The sequence below is a fragment of the Pseudopipra pipra genome, chromosome 4 (assembly GCF_036250125.1).
Source record: "Pseudopipra pipra isolate bDixPip1 chromosome 4, bDixPip1.hap1, whole genome shotgun sequence".
NCBI lineage: Eukaryota > Metazoa > Chordata > Aves > Passeriformes > Pipridae > Pseudopipra > Pseudopipra pipra.
In genome coordinates this window covers 69,220,484-69,230,271 of record NC_087552.1, presented here as the reverse complement: position 1 = coordinate 69,230,271, position 9,788 = coordinate 69,220,484, and the positions used below count along the sequence as shown (strand labels likewise).

Below are 9,788 nucleotides of genomic sequence, written 5' to 3'. Positions count from 1 at the left end.
ACTGTATAAAAGGTAAATATGAAGTCTGAAAATACTTTTTAAATTCTCTGAAGACTATTCAGGAATCAGATGATGAGATGTAGTTACCTACTGAATTTTGACTCAAATATCTATGATACTACAAATACAATTATTACAACCCTTCAAAACTAGTGTCATGCTATATTATTTTCTCTATTTAAAACTGTCTTTGACACCAACATTAAAGGAAACTGTTCTGACTTCATTCTAGTGTCAAGATGTGGTGGTGTGGATATATCACAGCTGAACATAGCTGCTGTCATAAGCAAGCAGTGTATTTTATTTCAATATACCAATCATAATGTAGCAATACAGATAAAATATATAATGCTGGACTGCACAAAAGCACAGTTTTTCTTTAAAACACTCATAATGAATCAGTGACTTGAATGTTTCAACAAAATCTAAAAATCTCACTGAGATTCCTTTCTCCATATGGTTTCTTTTTTTTCTCAGTTTTCTTGTTGAAGTAATGCTCTTCATTAGCAGCTACTGTTTAGTATCATTTAGGGCAAAATGGGCTTTTAAGCTAATTCTTTTTTCATACAGCTTGCATTGTTGCTAGTGATATGTCTGGAACATTGTAGTAGCTGAAGTGCATGCAAATCCAAAAGCTGTTTAGGTAGCACACCCTGAAGACTCAGATTACAAAAGCAGGTGACTGCAGCAAGCCCAAAAGAAAGCCAAAACCACCTTGCACTGTAAATACTGATATTAAGGACAAAACCAGAAACCAAACATAAGCCTGTCAATAAGCATTTCAACTATAATTCTAATAAGAAAAAGAATGGTTTTTCATTAGAGTAAACATACCCCAAATATGCAGATAATTTTCCTTGTATTTGGGAAGTGGCAAATGATCTTATTATGTGACGATTCATGGTAGCACCATTTTAATTTTATTATTTCAAAGTCAACTTATCTTAGTCCTTTGAACAGCCTTCCTGTTCTTTGAAGGCAACTTTTACCTAATTCTCTATATTACCAAATACTCAAAAATATTTTCAAAGTTTTTACAAGCAAAACACAGACTGTGTTGAATTGTTAAACGACGCCTGTATGAAACACGCAGAAGTGTGTATTTTTATGTTAAAACACTTGTACTGAAAGTAACTTGGTTTTTTCATAGAATATTCTGCTTAGGTTCTCCATGGGAATGGGATAGAATGGGGGAGAAAACTCTGCTTGCTTAAACACTTTCATTTGTTACAGTTGAAAGATTTGATAGCTGTTCCTGCAGAAAGATTTTGGTAGCTTTTACTACCTGATTCCTAATTTAATTTATACTGGATTTCTAGGGAGAAAAGGAATTTTCTCCAGTTCAAACCCTTATGTATTTGCTGAAGGCACTTAAGGTTAGAAAATTACATTTTTGCAAAGGTTAATTGGTACTTTATAAAGGAGCGACTTTGACTTAGGAAACAAATGATAAAATATTAGGAATCTTTTAGCTCCCTCTGCTGCCCTAATCCTTCACTAAGCTGCCTTCTAAAGTCTGTCAAAGACACCAAGCAACTAGGCAGCCCATTAATCCCTTTTTTTAAGAAACACTTGGCATATTTAGTGTGCCTAGTACTCAGATCAGTCAGCATAAAGAAAACTCATCTGCACATTGTACTATATCCTTATTTTCTCTGGTATCTGTAGCAAGTGAGACAACAAAGAACATTTTCATATTTGGGTGTCAGTTAAGAAAATTGATTATCTCCTTCTCCAAAGAACTTAACATCTGCGATTCTCACTTACGTCAGAAAGAGCTAAGGGCACTCACTGCCTGCAAACATTTATTCCTCCTTCCTTTTATTTATGATCAACTCACACAGTACATACCAACTTTAGTAAAAAGCCTTTTTCACATTCAGGGAGAACCCAGACCTTGCCAAAGTAGGCCATCTCCCCTATTAATATGCAGAAAACTTAACTGCCTAATTTCACAACTGCAAGAGGTCAAATCACAGTTTACACCAGCCAGACAGGATCCATCAGTGGTCATGAAAAAACACTTGGTATTTGTCAATCTGGTACTTTCCACGTGTAAAGAAGCCAAGCTATTACATGCACAAGCAAAAGCAGGAAAAAAAAAATCAGGAAAGAGACTGCATTTTTTTAAACTAAGTCACTCTGTATTTCGAGATTTCTTTATCAATTTGGAAAGACAACTAAATTCAATTCATACCTGCTTTTTTTTCTCTGCATTCCTCCTGGAACCATCACCATACCAGATCAACTCTGAGGTGGATTCATCTTACTGAATCTCCTACAATATAGCACAACAAGCAAAAAAAAAAAGAAGCTCCAAAAACATGGATGTTTTCTTACAGGGAAAGAAAGCGTAGGCCATGTCCTTGAAAAGAAACTACTCGTTTATCGTGCACTTTTACTGTCCTTCAAACTGTGTCACACTTGGGTATTTGCCAGTAATCAAACATTCCCAAAGAAAGGCTGCCCTTCATAAAAGCAAAGATGAGAGATTTTATCTGAAATTTCAGAAATTCATCCCATTAATATGCACTTTATTTTCCAATTCATGATTCAATTCCTGGCCAACCCTTCTTTCCTTAGGTAACAAAGTGGCACTGTTAAAATAGCTAAAAAACATTTCAACTTTTCTTCAGGGCACTTTTAAAAAGGATGAGGCAACACGTGTATAAAGAATAACCTGCAGATGAATACTAGTGCTGCATAAAAAGGAAAAAGAAAAGACTTCGAATGAGTGTTTGAGAATTCTCAGGTGTGCTAAGATGCTTTTTGCCTCCTTAAAAGCAGAATTAGAAAAAAAAATTTAAAAAGAACATCTGTCTGGGGGCAGATAGGGTCTTCACAGACTTGTACTTGCACATGCTGCAGTCTTTGCTGTGTAAATATCACATGAGGTGCTCTGGGAAGACATTTCTGGTTTCAAGCAATTATCAAACTGGAAAAGTCACTCTCAGTTTTGCAGTTTCATTTCCAGTATTGTGCTGTAGTTTAATCCCTATTACCTGTATAAACAAGCAAGATGGAATGAGAGAGGAGACACCCCTTTCCTCCTCCCAGTTCCAGCAGTGTCCCTAAGCTCCCCCCTGCAAAGAGTTCCCTAAAGCTTGGAAAGCAGTGGCTGCCTGAGCACTGTGTATGACACAAAATGATGTATTTAGAGAAAATCCACTGTGCTCATCAAGCCCCTTCACAGACAATTCAGGCAATGCAAAATTTTCCCCACATGCAGCCACCTCCTGTTCCCTCCTGCTTCATCTCTTGGTGCCCAGCAAATGCAACAGAGGTCAGACATTCCAAGGTAACTCCCAAGGAAGGGTCAGTGAAACATACACACATTTAATTAAGGATTTCTAGAATATAAGCAAATACACAGCATTGTTTACAGTGTGCTACAATATAAAGCACAATAATACCTTAATTAGAGATAACAACTTTTCAAAATGCCAAAAACATTTTGAATTTTTCAAATTACCCACAAAATGAACACATTTTATTTTTGCACTGTGACACTTCCAACTGTTCTGCCAAATGTATACTGCTATAATTATGCTTTGCAATCACCAGCATCACCGGAGAGGGGGACAAAGAACAATATAATCAGTAACTAATTAAGCTTTCACATGCCTTGATACCATTTATCTTCAAGGGAAGAATCCTAAATGTTATTTTACAAATTGTGAAGTGAGATTAATATTAGCATCTCAGAGTGCCCCAAATCATGTCCTTATGCCTAAGTATAATTCACAGCTACTGGAGGAAGTTAGAAACCAGAATTTAACACCTGGCTTTTTCAAGGGACGATCTTCAACAGCAATTGAAATGTGCACGAAAATATAATTGCAAACAGCTTTGGGATTAAAAGCAAATATTCAATTTGATATTTAAGAAATCACTGAAGGGAATCACAGGTACCTCAGAGACAAAATCATTTACACAGCTACATTAAGAGAGGACTAATTGCTCCCAAAGTAATAGAAATGGGGGGGTGGGTTTGCATTGAGTAGCAACTGAAATTTATCAGTACTACTCCCATACTATCGTTAGCTCACAAGGAAATAGGAAATCCAGTGCTGCCTGTTCAATTTGCTTATTTTGCATGATTAGTTACTAAAAGCAAGTGTGCAAATTACCTAAAGGCACGGGGAAGCAGATCAACTCAAACAACATAGTACCTGCACAGTTATCCAACTTCCCAGAGCATTTCTGGTAACCCACGAACCCCACAGGAAAAGCTGTGTGCAATCCTGTGTCATGTTCCCAACATGAGCATTTCCCTTTGGGGATCCGGTCCACACCATTAACTTTTCAAAACCTGAACTTCAACTTGTTATATCCCCTCCTCCAAGAGGGATACAGACAGTGAAGAAATGCTATATGGCACTACCAGAATGGCACTAGTGTTTCTTTATGGATAAAATAATATATTAATGTCTGCCCATCACATATTATGTTCAACCATCTATAAAAAAATACATATTTAGTAGTAGTTAGCAAATTATCGCAGCCTGTTTCTAAGTGAACTTGCAATAAAAATAAAATGCACCTGGAGAATAATTCTCTTCTGAGGGAAAGTTCAAGAGAAGAAAGCTATGTACAGACTGATGCAAAAAATAGCTGATAGAGAAGATAAACCACCTATAAAAGCTCATTACATTTCCTGAGCTTTGTAAAACATTATGCATATTTCCAAAATATAAAACACTTAGGTTGTTATCAAAGGCACATACATTAGAGAGCTATTCTGAATATTTAATTTTTAAATCTGAACAGGACTATATGTATAAAAAAGCCATTCTGTAACAAAACAGCTCCCTAGTTTTTATCCCACTTGACACAATTGCAGGGATAGCAATTTAAAATCATCAACCAGAGAGATGTGCTTACAAGCCTCAAAGAACATTTGGGCACACAGACACTCAAGAGCAGCACACAGCTCAAACACTTTAAAGAGCCAAATTGGGTTCCCATAACCATAAAATTCCAAGCATGTTTCCTTATCCATTGTTTCACCCCTTCTCCTCCTGACCATCTTCTGCCTTGTCTTCCCACTCTATTTTCCCAACCTGGCTATTTGTCTAGCACATGGTAAATGGGATTAGGAAGCAGAGGTGGCTAAAACAACTTTTTTCCCTACGTTATTCTCCAACTGGATCAATTCCCTGCACTGCATGGCCGCACAGATTTCACTGTAGGATGCAGTGAATTGTGCAGAGCTGGGAAAAACAAGCCAGACAAAAGGCACTGATTAAACAGCATCATTAGATGTGAGCATGAAGCCTGGGGGAAGCCACTGCTATTTCAGTCACAGTGGCTGCTGGTCTGTCACCTCTGTCCCTGGCAACATTCCTTCCCACATCATCACAAACTTTCTTGCCATCTTAAGTTGTTCTGCTGCTCAATGTGAGCCCATAAGAAGGCTGAAATTGCACCGAGCCGGTTGAGCTGATCTGACTGCTGGTTGCCACCAAAAGGGACAGGTTTCTCATTCCTCTTCACAGTTTGCTGATTCATCTGACTAACACAGGCCAAAATCAACCAACCAAAAAGAGTTAATATTCTCCATTTTTTATTGAAGAGTCAGATACAGAGACTCTAGGATGAGGACCCGAGACTGGGAGCAGAGAAGATGACCATGCATTGCATCAGCACACTCCTCGATCATTTCTAGCTGATGCAACTGTAGAGCTGCCCAGAAAGTGGGGCAGCTTTCACGATTTCCCTGTCCTCAGCAGTCAGTTCCCCATTTCTCTGAGCAGGGATTAGTCTCCAGTGAGCAGATTCAAGTGGCCACTTGGCCAACCAGTCTAGGTGGGACCTGGCAACCATGGTTGGGCTTGGCCAGTTTTAGAAGAGACTAACAAGGAGATTAATCACCCAAACCCAACATGGAACTGCGCCCTTTGATACTTGGATAAAATGTCTCTTTCTCTGGCCACGTTGGGCTAAACAGTCCCAGCAACCCCCATTGACATTTTCCAACTGCCCCTTCCATGCAAGTGCTTTGTCAGCAGAACAGTGATCTGGACTGAGGAATTCACCTAAATGGAAAATATACCAACAAAATAGGGTGTTTTCAGTATGAGACATCTCCTCAATGTAGCTCATTATATGGTCACACTCATATTGGCACAAAGGAAGGGGAAAAGACAAGGACAGAAATCACCTGCTCACACGACATGGCTGCCACAAAAGAGTCTGAAGACCAACGTGTGGAGGAGCAAACGTTTCACCTGCAGTTCACTGCTTCAGCATTAGACATGACACAGAGACCATGTGCCCACAAGTCTGGACACTGACACCCAGAGTGTCAAAATGAAATTAACTGTTCTCTTGCATTTTAAAGAGGATCTAAGATCTCATTATAAAAATTTAGTCCAAATCATTCATGAATATTCTTACAAATAGTACACCTTATCCCTCAACCTGCTTTCACACCAGCTCTAAAAGCACATTTGCAGAGAATACCAGGAATATAAAATTTGTCATTTATGACTTAAAGTAAAATGACATACCCAAATGATTATCTTCCTTTAACAAGAATTCAGGCTATTTTTATTAATATTCATTAAATTTGGGGGCCTTTTGCCATTTTTTTTGTGTTTTGCTTTCACTTGATTTTTTTACTTCCTTTCAAGGATCAGATACAGGCTCTTAAATCAATCTACATGGAGCAAGTCTGTAGATAAAGACCCTTGAGAGCACTATGTGGTCACCTTAGTCTTTTAAGATTGTTATTTTATATAAAACCACAATTTTTCACAATGTCTGAGCAGAATGTTGTAAAATGCTAAGATGAAAGCAAACTCAACTGCAGAATACTTGCTTTTATTTGCCTAGATCTGTTTTCAGCATTTGTGCACAGTCAGTATCATCTCAACAGGAACTGCAACTCAATTAAAAATACACTGAATGACCAAAAGAAAAGAGTTCCAGTCTTCAGAAATATCAGTAATCCACAAAATTAACATAGTTAACACTAGAAATTGAAATGCCCAACCTTCAAATATGCGATCCAGACGTTGCCGCTTCACTTTGTGTTTGTCCATTAGAGATGTAAGAGTGGAAGCTCAAAGAACGTCCCCACACAGCTTGGTGATGGTCTCCTCACACCAGCCACCAGTCAGAAATGCTCAGTCTTTTATAAACTTATTTTCACCTGTGAACAAAAAGATAAAATTACTAAACTTTAAAACACACCTTTTTTTTTTTTTTGGCACCTCTTTCCAGAAAGATGATCTACACGTATTCTAAAGAACTAAAAAAAAAAAACAAAACATAAAGTTCTTAAATCATATTAGGTAATGTGGTATTTCACAACAAACTGCTTTTTAAGCACAGAGAGATGCAAAGCACAGGGCACAGCTCAGACAAGTCGGTGTAGAAATGCTCCGAGACAGCTGCTGTTTTCTGCCTTTTGACTGTCAAATACTTTCTTGCCCTTTCACTGAACAACCCCCCAGCCAACACAGGTATCCTGGATGGGCACAGGCACATGATTCCCATAAAATGACAGAAATGTGTTCACCTGAAAGGAGGCTGGAAAGCCACAATTTTGCATCGCAAAGCTCGCAGGGAGAGAAAATGCTCTTTTCGTTCTTAACTTTTAAGCCCTCGATGATGAAGGAAACCAGAGTTTCAACTTGGGAGTTGAAGGAAACAGGTCAAGGGGCACAGACACGAGGAAATGCATCATGGAGACAACACAGAATGCCAACATCTATATCAACCAAATGGCATTTAAAGCAGGTTTATGCATGACTAGGCAAGCTCTTTGGCAGCAAATACAGCTAAGCACTTTTCAGATCCCGTGTAGCTGGGCAAGACAGCGTGAGGGTATTGCAACAAGCAGTCTGCATTTCAAGCCAAACCACTGAGAAGCAGGAAGGGGGGGATGGGGTGAGAGGGAGGAAAAAAATCCCTCAGTGACAGTCCAATCACAGCATTAGAATATAAAATGCACATGAGCAAGTGGACGGGAAAAAACAATCCAGATCCTCTAAAAAGCATAGTCAGAGCACCACTTTTATCCACCTTTAAATGTTTCAGCAGCCTTTGAGAAACAAACTCGAGCCACACTGTATTACAAGCACAGTGCACACTAAACTGAGCCAAATAATCCACCTCCCTGTTCCTTTTTATTCCTGCTCAACAGCTTTCAACATCAGTGGATAGGATTAAATGGCCTTACAAGTGACTGAACCTAGAAATCTGCTTGTTTCTTTCTAGAGGCTCAGCTCTACTAAAACCAAACACAGGCACACTTCAAAATATGATCAAGATTGATGCACTCTGAGTGAAATGATAAAAATATTTTGAATATCAAGAACTGCACATTTGCATTAAAATAAGTATCTTTATCAGAGCTACCTGGCTTGGTGCATTTGGACTTCTAACAGAGGTTTTTTCTTTGTGGGCTTGGGTTTTTTTCTCATTTGAAATGGAGTTAATGTGCAACATTCACCATGCTTTTAACACTCATCTAGCCTCATCCTCCTCTTCGCTTTCCCCCACACCTCTGTTTCTTTATCCTCAAATTCAAGATTCTTCTGATGTTTTGCATAATGTCTGACTACAGCTGAATATAACATCCCATCATCTATACAGTTGATGAAGAATGTAGAAACCCGTTTTTTTACTCTTTAAAAAACAAAAAGAATACTGTCATTTTTGAAATTCTCTTACATTTCCCAACATTTATATTCTTCTAAAATACAACATTCTTCAACATTCAGTGTGGCTCTGTTACAAGACTGCATAACCACTACATCAAACCTAACACTGCTTTTAAAACCTTAAAAGCCAACAACATAACCACCAGTCATTGCTGAAGCCAACATCCTAAACTTGTGCAGAGGATCAGTCCTGAAATAGTCTTTAATGTATTTACTTATCACTCCAATAACCACATAGAAAGATCTAAGGGATAAAAACCAAACCAGAACATAATGAACATTTTAAACACTAGTCTTGGTTTAAATTTTTATAGCTTATTTAATTTCCCATCTTGTAGAAACATATATGCCTGCTGGCCTCCTTGTGCTGTTTTGTTTATTCATTCAGCAAAAGATTTTTCCACTGTAGTCACTCTGCATGCAAAGCTGGATGACAGCTGTAAAAAACAGACCATCTGTAACTATTGACCTACCACTGAATGTGTCACCAGATGTTTTCTATCTGTCTACAGTAGCTTCAAAGCATACCATATAAATCTAGTAGGTTTTTTTCTTTTAAACATTGTTTAAAAAATATTTTATTGATAGTAAGTTGTCATAAGTTTAAAAAAAATTTGAGCAAAAAATTAAATTAACATGTTAACACCATTCTAAGTTGAACCCTCATACGGTTTTATTGTACATCGAGTTCCAACACAAAGAGCAGATGATGATATGGGAAGCATTTCCCAGCAAAACAAAAGCCTTATAATTATGGAAGCTTTAGTTACTGCAATTACCAAACCACAACACGAATAATTGTATTTGAGAAATTCACTAAAAATACAAGCACACTGCCTAATGAATTAAAAACCTGAACACCAAATACCAAAGAGTATTTAACATCAGACTTCTGTAGTTCAATATTTTAGGATAAAGTGAGAATCCAAGTGATTTACGAATATATATGTCAGGTAGTAGCTGAGATACCACCAATGCACGGAACCCTTCTAAGCAGTAGACGTTTTAGATTAAAATATACTCGGTTGAAAACAATATTAGAGTTTTTTCTTTCAGTTAAGCAAACGATTCCAGTGTATTTTTAAAGGGAAGATGCCTCTGGGCATTGCAGTCTGG

General features: G+C 37.8%; 1 long non-coding RNA gene across 1 annotated transcript; it reads right to left on the bottom strand.

Annotated features, from left to right (window-relative positions):
- Positions 1 to 3,990: 3,990 nt before the first annotated feature.
- Positions 3,991 to 6,988, bottom strand: LOC135413571 (uncharacterized). The gene is made up of 2 exons (XR_010430297.1): positions 5,908 to 6,988; positions 3,991 to 5,815 (listed from the first exon to the last, which is right to left on the bottom strand). It is a non-coding gene; the product is annotated as an uncharacterized LOC135413571 (long non-coding RNA).
- Positions 6,989 to 9,788: the final 2,800 nt, after the last annotated feature.